General features: G+C 35.4%; 1 long non-coding RNA gene across 1 annotated transcript; it reads right to left on the bottom strand.

The window, feature by feature from the left end:
* Positions 1-2,713: 2,713 nt before the first annotated feature.
* Positions 2,714-6,510, bottom strand: LOC135156382 (uncharacterized). The gene is made up of 4 exons (XR_010295510.1): positions 6,228-6,510; positions 3,807-3,906; positions 3,291-3,410; positions 2,714-2,823 (listed from the first exon to the last, which is right to left on the bottom strand). It is a non-coding gene; the product is annotated as an uncharacterized LOC135156382 (long non-coding RNA).
* Positions 6,511-9,884: the final 3,374 nt, after the last annotated feature.

Here is a 9,884-nt window from a genome sequence, read left to right as displayed (position 1 = left end):
TGTCTCCCAGGGGGTGTGGCCAAAAGTGGTAAAAAATACGCTTATCACCATGGAGCTTCTATGGAGTATCTGTACGTTATATGCAAATGTTATTTAAATGAGGCTTTTCCGCGGGTGCTACCTTTCAGTCTATACGTATTTATTAGTCAAGCCCCCGAAGCTACCGCCATTTTGTTTAATCCATTAGAAGCTAAAATAAGCCCTCATTAATATTAATTTCGTACGATGCTCCCACGTCAACTGTGGTTTTGTACGTGTATTAGACAATACGCACATCAGCGCAATGACAAAGGTCAACTTGGCAAATTCATTAATGTATTCATTTTGTTACGCGCTCGTGACGCGAAGGATTCAGCGAATCAAGCAAGCGCAAATCTGAGACGATACGTTGCGCTCTATAAAGTATCGATATCACAAGCGATATCACTTATAAACAAATCATTGTTTGTATTGCGTCTTATAGGCCTTTGCTAATTCCAAAAGGGAAGATGAAAAGGGTAGATCGAGTCGTGATTAGGTAAAGAGGTCTCTACTCTAGTGCTTTTGCCATCCCTAAATCGTAATTACCATACTTGTAACTCATGATGAAACGGGCCCCAATTTATCATGTTTAATACGTTTCCTGTCCCCTTTATTCTCCAGCATTTCTTACTCTAATTTTTTTTCCATTTAATCATTTTCCCACTCAAAATTCTTTTGTGCCGCCTTTCTCCTACATATGTAGAGCTCATTTTCAAAAGGGGTTAGGTCCATTTTTCATCAAACTTGATTCTTATGTCTTAATGTAAAGATTTTTAGTAGCTATATAAGATGATACCATAGAAAAGTTGAAATTCCTATTAAAAAGTGAACTAATATGGCAAAGAAAAATCACCTTTTTTCAAAAGGGGTTAGGTCCATTTCAGTTTAGTTGCAAAAGGGGTTAGGTCCACACATACTTTTTTTGGAAAATAATATCTTAAAAAATATGAAGACAAGTAAATATCTTTTATACCCAATTTCATGTTCTCATGGTAGGGTATCATGAAAATTCAGTTTCGCATAAGAATATTGCAATATGGGAGAATTAAAAAAGAATTATTTTCTTGGAGTGGACCTAACCCCTTTTGCAACTAAACTCTCCTGAAGAACTCATTTGTCAAAAGGGGTTAGGTCCATTTTTCATATATTTTATTGTTTTCTGTCTCTAAACCTCTAAATTTTCAGTCACTCTGATGATACCAAAGAAAATTTGAAATTCAAATGAAAACGTGAATGGAAGTGGCAAAAAAAACACTTTTTTAATCAAAAGAGATTGGATTCACTTCAATTTACTTGCAAAAGGGGTTAGGTACACAATGATATTTTTTTTAAAGTATATAGAAAAAAATTGAAGACAGGTAGATTTCTTTTATACCCAATTTTATGTTCACTGTTCACATGATAGAGTAGTACATCATGACAATTTAGTTTCTCATAAGAATATTGCAATAAGTGAGAATAAAAACATGGTTTTTCTCGGAATGGTCCTAACCCCTTTTGCAACTAAACTCTTCATATATTTCCTTCTTCTTTTCCCACTTGTTATCTGTCTCCTGGTTACCATAAATCTTGTCTTATTTCTCTTCCACCCCTTTTGTTCCTACTTCCCACTTTCGAGCTCTCTTACCACCCCCTCTAAATTATCTCTTCATATGTGCCCCTCCATTTCTTTCTCATCTCTTTTCAACCCACTTCTCATCACTCTTTCCCTCTCTCGATCTTCATCTCATTTTCAATCTTGCCAATTCCAAGTCCCTTTCATTTTAGCTCTGTACAAATACTATATGAACAAAAATGAAAGACATAAAGGAATTCTCTGGTTAGTGGTGAATTTTATTAATTAGCCATAAAAAAATATTACATTATCAGAGGATTAAGCTTTACCTTTTTCTTAAGCGTATGTTAATACTTTGAACCAAAAGAATTTTTTTGTATGCTGGGGCAGCGATCCTGGGGAGGAGGGGGGGGGGCACAGTTCCCCCTACTTCTTGAAGCACTGAAAAGTGCCTTTTTATGCAAGAAAAATGCCCCCTCACGAACGTGTACTGCGTCCCTTTCACCTGACGAGAACCTGTTTTAGGTGTTACCAAGTGCTCTTCCTTGTATGCAATTTTTTTAACCGAAAAATGCCCCCCCCCCGGAACGTGTTCTGTGCCCTTTCATCTGAGGGCCCGTTTCATGTGTTAACCCTTGCCTTCTTGTAAGTGCCCTTTCTCGAATCACTGCCCCCTTTTTACCCAAGAAAAGTGCTCCTAAAGAACTTGTTCTGTGCCCCTTTCACCTGAGAAGGACCCGTTTTATGGTCACCATGACGATTGCCCTTTGAAACAAGAAAACAATATTCTCATTTCGATTATATACTTATGATGGAAATCCTTTGTGCATTAAGTTTAATAATTCATGGGTGGGGTATATAAGCAGTTTCGTACAGATGGAGGGGGGCTTGAATGACTCTTGCCCCCCCCAAAAAAAAAAAAATTAAGTCAAAATTTTGCTCGCTCGCAACTTCTTAAAAATTTCATGTAATACAGCATTTTCCCTATGCCCCCCCCCCATTTTCAACTTCACTCCGCCGCTCCTATTTGTATGTTTATAGCTTCTCCTTTTGCAACCACTTTTAATGAAAATCAACAAGAAATTTCATACGTCATGAATTTGGGGTTGTGATAATAATTTTTTTGTGTGTGAAAAATTGGACTTGGAAAAAAAAACCTTTTCCATCTTCATCAAGTGGTTCCTAAGTCAGACTCTTCAATGTTGAATTGTTGGATTTCTTGAATGAAAACATCTGTTACACCAGTCCTGCAGATTGAAAAAATAGAGAAAGAAAATCAATGAATTTAAATTAAAATTGTCCTGATTTATGAAACTTAAATGTTTTAAGAAAAGTGAGACTATACATATATATGTTTCTTCAACACATAACAGGAAATCTTACTTCTACTAATTATAAACTTGTACTTCTATAAAGCATATCACTTAAACCTGTTCTATGCAGTTTACATACCACTCTCCATTATAACGACATGTACTGTATGAAAAAATGCCAGAGATTTCTCATAAATATCAAAAGATGAATCAACATATGTAAATTATATAAATAGTCAAAATTAAAGTTGATATGTTTTGTTGCACAGAAATATGATTAAAAACGACACTAACTATAATCTAAAAACAAAATTGAAATGGGTTTTTCAAAGGCAGGTCTATTTGTTGCCAAAAAAATGTGAACAACCTCCATTATTAAATATATTCACTAATTAACTCACTCATATAACTGCTGTAGGTTGTATTTTTCTTTGTGGTCTAGTCGCTGTTCTATTAGGCCTACTTCACCGATTATTTATTATCATCAATCACCTCCATGGAAATTGTAAAACTGCATCATCCTATTGGACAAAATGTAAAATAACAAGATTTTAAAAAATCGTAAATCTACAAATATGAAATATGAATATCACACTAAAGAATGCATAAAATGAATTTTGTAAAATATGAAAAATAAATATTGCTTTGTTTATAAACAAATAGGAAATAAAAAGGCCATTTAATTACTAGTAGATCAAGGACATGACCTTATTTTATAAATTTGCCCAAGGTACATAACTTTTGGCATTGGTTCTATTTTAGACTCGAGAGCCTTAGGCTGTATATTTAAGAAGTGTATATTCATTACAGATCCTACCTCTTTGTGGCTCAGATTATTTTTATTTAATGTAACATGGTTAACATTCAATGCATGTAATGTATCTGTAATTTTGTATGGGTTAGTTTAAGTTTTATACCTGGATGAGAATCTGCAAAATGATGCATGCACTTATATGATCATCATCTTGAACCATATAGGTAGACCTCTACTGTTTTTTCTTGTTCTTCAAACTCAACCTGTTTGTGAAAGAAGAGAGAGAACAATAATAAGAAGTGATCTTTTTCATGGCCGTATGTATAGGGGGAGGGGTTTGGGTAAGAGTAGACCAAAAGCTTCAGTCTCTGTATTTTGGTTGTTCCGCTGAACTACGTTGGCTCCACTCACCATACATAGACTGAAGGGGATGGGGCCCCGTACCTACAGCCAACGTATAGTGAACTAGCGTTTTATAGATCGCGATTTAAAACTGTTTTTTAAGCAAAATTGAAAGTTTCATGGTTTCCATTATCAGGGAAATATAAATAACTTAAGTAATTGCATACCTTGGGCCGGAGTTATTGAAAAAATCCTCTGGATGATTGAGAAATCTGTCATCTAAGACATTTTTACCTGACCTGACGGTTTTTCTTGCAAGTTGCCATCTTGAATGACGTCATTATCGTTATTAACTTAATGTCTCGAATCGATATATCGCGATTATAACTAGTACTAGTACTAGTATAACTAGTATCGTTTATCTTCGGTTTCGTTCGCATATGGAGCAGATCGTATAATATCGAAAGCAATATCGATATCACATTCGTGATTGTTGACGTTCGTTTGTAAATATTTTATAGTTTGGCTGCCATTTTGACCATTTTTATCGTGTTCAACCCAATTAAACATCGGTAAAGTATATTTTTCATGCCTTTTTCATCTATATCGTTTAAAGTATTTAAATGTTGGAATATAAATAATTAAAAGTTTGTTGTTTATACATCCTTAGATTGTAAATTCGATGTGTAAAATTACATCAAACTTTGGACTGTGAATTGACAAAAGGGAGGGAATGAGAACACATGCGAGCCCACACGTACACCCTACCGTCGGTAAATGGGGATTACAGTAAAATGTCAGAAATTGTTGAATAAATCCCCAGAAACGACGGTTATTCCTGTCTAGGGTAAGAGCTGAAATGTGAAAACCTTCATCAAAAAGAGAATTACTTGACATCCTTCAATTTTACGTTAGAAAATGCACAAAACGGCCCTAGGTAATATTGGTCACTTCTGGCCCTCGCTTTCTGCATTTTAGGTTTCTCTAAATTTTTTCACATGTCTGCCCCCCCCCCCAAAAAAAAAAAAAAAAAAAAAACTGGATCTTTTTATTTCCAAAATCTCATTTCATTAGATTTTAACATAATTTCATAATCTCATGCACTAGGTCTAGATCTATTTGTAAGAAAGTATAGATCTAGTCCAACGAGACTCAGTGCTGTGCGACAGCATTCATGTATCTAAATTAGGTCTAGATCTAGACTAACAATGGACTCTCGATCTATCTAGACCTAGTAGAAAGTAAAGCTTCGGTTCTAAACCCTATATCGGTTTAGAAATTATTGATGTCTGACTTTGACTTCTATTCCTGGCTAAGACTTCACTGCCATTATTGACCGAGAGTAGATCTAGATGATCTAGTCCGACTCCTTGGTCCACTGACAGTCATACTCGTACATGTAAATACAAAATGGAGTCGTTTAGGCCCAGACCTAGATCTAGGCCTAAATTACAGACCTAGATCATAAGCCCTGGGGGTAAGTATTGAGGGTTGGGAAAGTATAAGTTAGACTAGATTTTAATTAGGTAGGCCTAGCTCTTGATACTTGATAGCATCGATGAATAATTAAAAGTAAAGTAGCCTAGGCCTAGATCTAAGTATAAAGTAAGTAGGGCCTAGGATTAAGAATATCTAGGTCATAGATCTATTGATAATAAGACAAACATGCAGAGCAGCATGTTATTTCTAAGACCGAGTCTATATATTTATGAATAACAATAAGAGTTAAAATGGGTGGGGGCTAAATGCAGAAGCCTGAAGTTATGCAAAATAAATTTGATGATATCTGAAACAAAGTGAGGACTGAACAATGACAGGCGTATCTTCATCCACACTCCGCTTTACTGTTTATTCCTGACTGAGTCTCGATCTACTGAAGATAGATGCAGATCTCCCTCTAGATCTAACGTTACAGTGTACAAAAAGAAGCCTCATTCTTCTTGTTTTAATCAATCGTGGGTTGGTCCTTGTTGGAGGTGAACCAAACCAGCCCGATTATCTCTCGATTCCCAGCCGGCTAGGAGCCCGTACAAAATACACTGCAAGCAACATACAGGCTGCACTGGGCGACGATGACAATCTAACTTCAATTTCAAAGACCAAATTCTGCTTTCCTTTAACAGAAGAATTATAGCAAACTCTCTAATTTGTTAAAGAAATAACCTAAGATCACAAAATACAGTGTGAAATGCGTAAATAGTCCACTGAATTCATGTGGTTATATCAATTTATACGTACTCACCGGAGTGTTCGTAGGTCCATTTTGTGTGTGGAAAGAAAAGTTTCAGAATGAATAAATTAGATGACGTAATGAGGTCAAATGAATAATTATTTCTGTAACACGATACCACTAGTATCGATGACAAAGAATCGGGGAAATCGCGTATTAATGACGCTCTTAGCCAATGAAAAGGCCGGATTATGAATATCTTCATGCTCATGAATATCAATGAGGGCTTATTTTTGTCTTCAAATGATCGCGGTAGGCGGAGCCTAATCTCATTTGTTTTGTGCTGAACGCGCACGCAGCTTTCGGTCTAGTAATATATTATAAGGTCTTTGTTATTAGTCTATGGTTTACACGCTGTTACAGCTCGCGGTTCAGAACCGCGAGCCGATGCAAAAACCTGAAATGATACGCACAACAACAATATACGTCATAATAAAGACAACGCTGGATCCATGCGCTTACAATTACGTCACAATGGTAAAGTAAATGAAATGCGCACCAATTGCCGATGCAGAATCGGCTTTCTGTTTACACGTAGTAAAAAAGCCGATTCTGCATCGGCTCGCGGTTCTGAACCTACTACTTTGGTGGTGCAAAATTGGCGGTTCTGAACCGCGAGCCGATGCAAGTTAATCGCGTTTACACGCTATGAAAATGCCGATGCAAAAGCCGATTAAGTGTAAACACGGTAGAAGTGTCTTTTTTCCGGGAACAAAATGTACCATCCAGTTCCCAGACAAAGGACGCATCTATGTACGTAAAGCACGTTGGAATGTTTTTGCTTATCACGTCATAATGACGTCACATTTAGGTTCGAGAATTGTACCAGAAGAAAATTCATGCTTTTTCCATTTCATCAATTAAAAAAGGATTTTATTAAAAGAAAATGTCGATAAGTCCCTTCTTGCGGGAAGCCGACGAAAATAGGAACTTGACATGATTTTCGCAGAAGAAGATCTATAAATCACCTCAAGCCTGGCGCTTGCGTTCGAGGTTTGTCGAATAAAGTTCTTGGTATTATCTGCGAGAGGAAGATTAAATGCAGGTCCGTTGTCAGAAACCGTGGAAAATATGATGAATAACAATAATGACACATTGACTGGCGATGTGAAACGTAAAATGAATTATTTGTCTCAGGGGAATTCAAGATGATCCCCCTGTGTGTGTGTGTGTGGATATGAAGTCAACAGTGACTTGACTAAAATAATATTGATTGCCTGGTGAATAAGCACAGCGAGCATTGGTGAATTAATAGGATATTTCGAATGGTCTAGTTATCCCATTCTAATTCTTACGTCTGTAGAGGATCGCAAGGAACAAGGATCGCAAGTGCAACATCAAGGAACGTTTGAAAGTAAAAGATTTCTAAATTCTAAATTCTGAATATAGGATCAGGTTGCATTTTTTAAAAATTTAATCTAATGATGTAAAATCATTTTTTTTCTGTGCGAATGAAGAATCAAGGTTAGAATGATATCATATACAGTGAATTGCTATCGACGTCCCGTTATTATTACATACAATTTACTTTAGAAGGAAGTTAAATAGAACAACATGATTAAGTGGAAGAATGGCATACTTTGGCAAATGTTTGGAGCTAATCAACTGAGAAAGAAATGACAGGATGTATTTCGATACAGTCCCGACAGATAAATATTATATATATATATATATCTATAACTTCACACATATATATATATCTATATATATATATATATATATATATATATATATATATATATATATATACCTTAATTGTATCAATGTCTGCTACTCTTCGTTTGTGTAACACATTCATTTTGAAATTTATCTAATCTTATATTTATTCTTAATTCCTTGCAATAGTTTAATTCAAATTGCATACACACTCCTATGAAATTGTATCTCTACTTATTAAAAGATTTTGAATAAACATTTTTTTTCTGGATATCTCATCTCTATATGGATGACGAAACTACACATTGAGATTCCATTGAGTAAAGGCCAAATTATTCAACCTTTCGCATGCGGGCAAGTGGCGGATTAAGTCTCAAATCCACTCATCAATTTCTCAACTTCTTTCAACCCGATAAGACTTAAAACAAATCAAGGATCGTACCTTATCTTATTTTTCTATTTGCCTCTGCATCTTTATAAAACGCTGGGAATAAATAGAAGAGCGAGCGACCGACCTGTATAGATTTAATTCTGTTGATGGAATTTCCGTTAGATCGTCTTATCATTTTGTCTGATAACTCATCCTTCGTGGGAAACTTATTAATTAGGGTTCCCCAGTACGGGTATTTCTTAAACTATTTCCTTTGCCTCCTCGTCTTTTCCCCTTTTGAAAGAGATTGAATTATTTCGGCGCCATAGCTTCTCCAATTTCTGAAGCTTGAGAAACTCGAATTCACTTTTGAAATATTTCGTGCTATGGGATAAATGCTTCTTCATTGTGAGCAATTTATGTCTTATGTATATACTAAATGAGATAGTACTACTTGTACTTAATTTATGCTTTCAAGTAAAGAGAATAAAAATAAAAGGACAGTCAATGGGGTAAATAGTTTTTTTTCACCATGAACCTTTTTTTATATTTTAACATGAGAAATGTCATAGTTTTATTTCTGGTCGATACAACTTAGTTACGTGCCAAATCTATGACAGAGCATTAGAAAGTTGCATATTGGGGGCTTGCTTGCATGTTAAAGAGAGTAATGCACCATTTCCAAAACCACCTGATCCATTTTTGTCCGCTTCATCAGCCCGCCGATGATTATAATACTTATATAAAATTCGATTGACGTGCAAATAAAAATAGTGGTACAAGGAATTAAGTTTCCGAAAATTTAAGTAGATGGCATTTCGCCCATATTATATAACTGTTGCTCAAAAATGAGGCCATTATCACACATAAGACGTGTTATCAGTAACGTACATTGACGACGGAATGTGATGAGGCAATTCATTTTCGTTTCACGGAATTTTGAAGAAATTAAAACGAGTCTGTTGACAACCACCGTCAATGTCAACCCTGTCAGATAACATACTATCGTGTTTTTAACACCTGTCATGAGCTACAGATGGCTGAAGGTGTTATATTCTTGTTTTTAATCGTTTGCAGGCATTTTCTTTGTTCTCTTTCCTCATTTTTTGTCTCATTATCATATAATTCTGTTTTGTTCTTGTTATTGATGTTGTTTTACTTCACCTTCTAATTGTTCACCCTTTCCTCCTTTTCATTTTTCTTTTTCAACTTTTGTTCTTGTTTTATATTTCTTTCATATCGTGTTCTTCTTTCTCTCTTACACTTATTTTTTCCTCCTTTCCCTTCTTGGTTGTCTTCTTTCCATTCTTTTTGTTCTTGTTCTCCTCATCCTTCCTACTTCTATCGTTTCCTTTTCTTCTTTTTATTATCATAATCGTCGTCGTCGACATCATCATTAATCATGCATAGAATCACTTAAGATGTAAAGAAAGCGTGGCAAAGTCAAGTCAACCCTGAGTTATATCCTAGAAGTCTGCGAAGTGCGTTCAACTTCCAAATGAGTTTTTCAAAGACGAAAATCTAGTTCAATATATCAGGACTTAATTTTGTAACCTAGATTTTAAATCCCGTCTTACTCTCCACTCTACTTATTTGAAACTCTCATTGTTTTCACACGCGAGTTTGATATCGTTATAAAGCGA

The sequence above is a fragment of the Lytechinus pictus genome, chromosome 13 (assembly GCF_037042905.1).
Source record: "Lytechinus pictus isolate F3 Inbred chromosome 13, Lp3.0, whole genome shotgun sequence".
Classification (NCBI taxonomy): Eukaryota; Metazoa; Echinodermata; class Echinoidea; order Temnopleuroida; family Toxopneustidae; genus Lytechinus; species Lytechinus pictus.
This window is presented reverse-complemented; position numbering and strand designations above follow the sequence as displayed.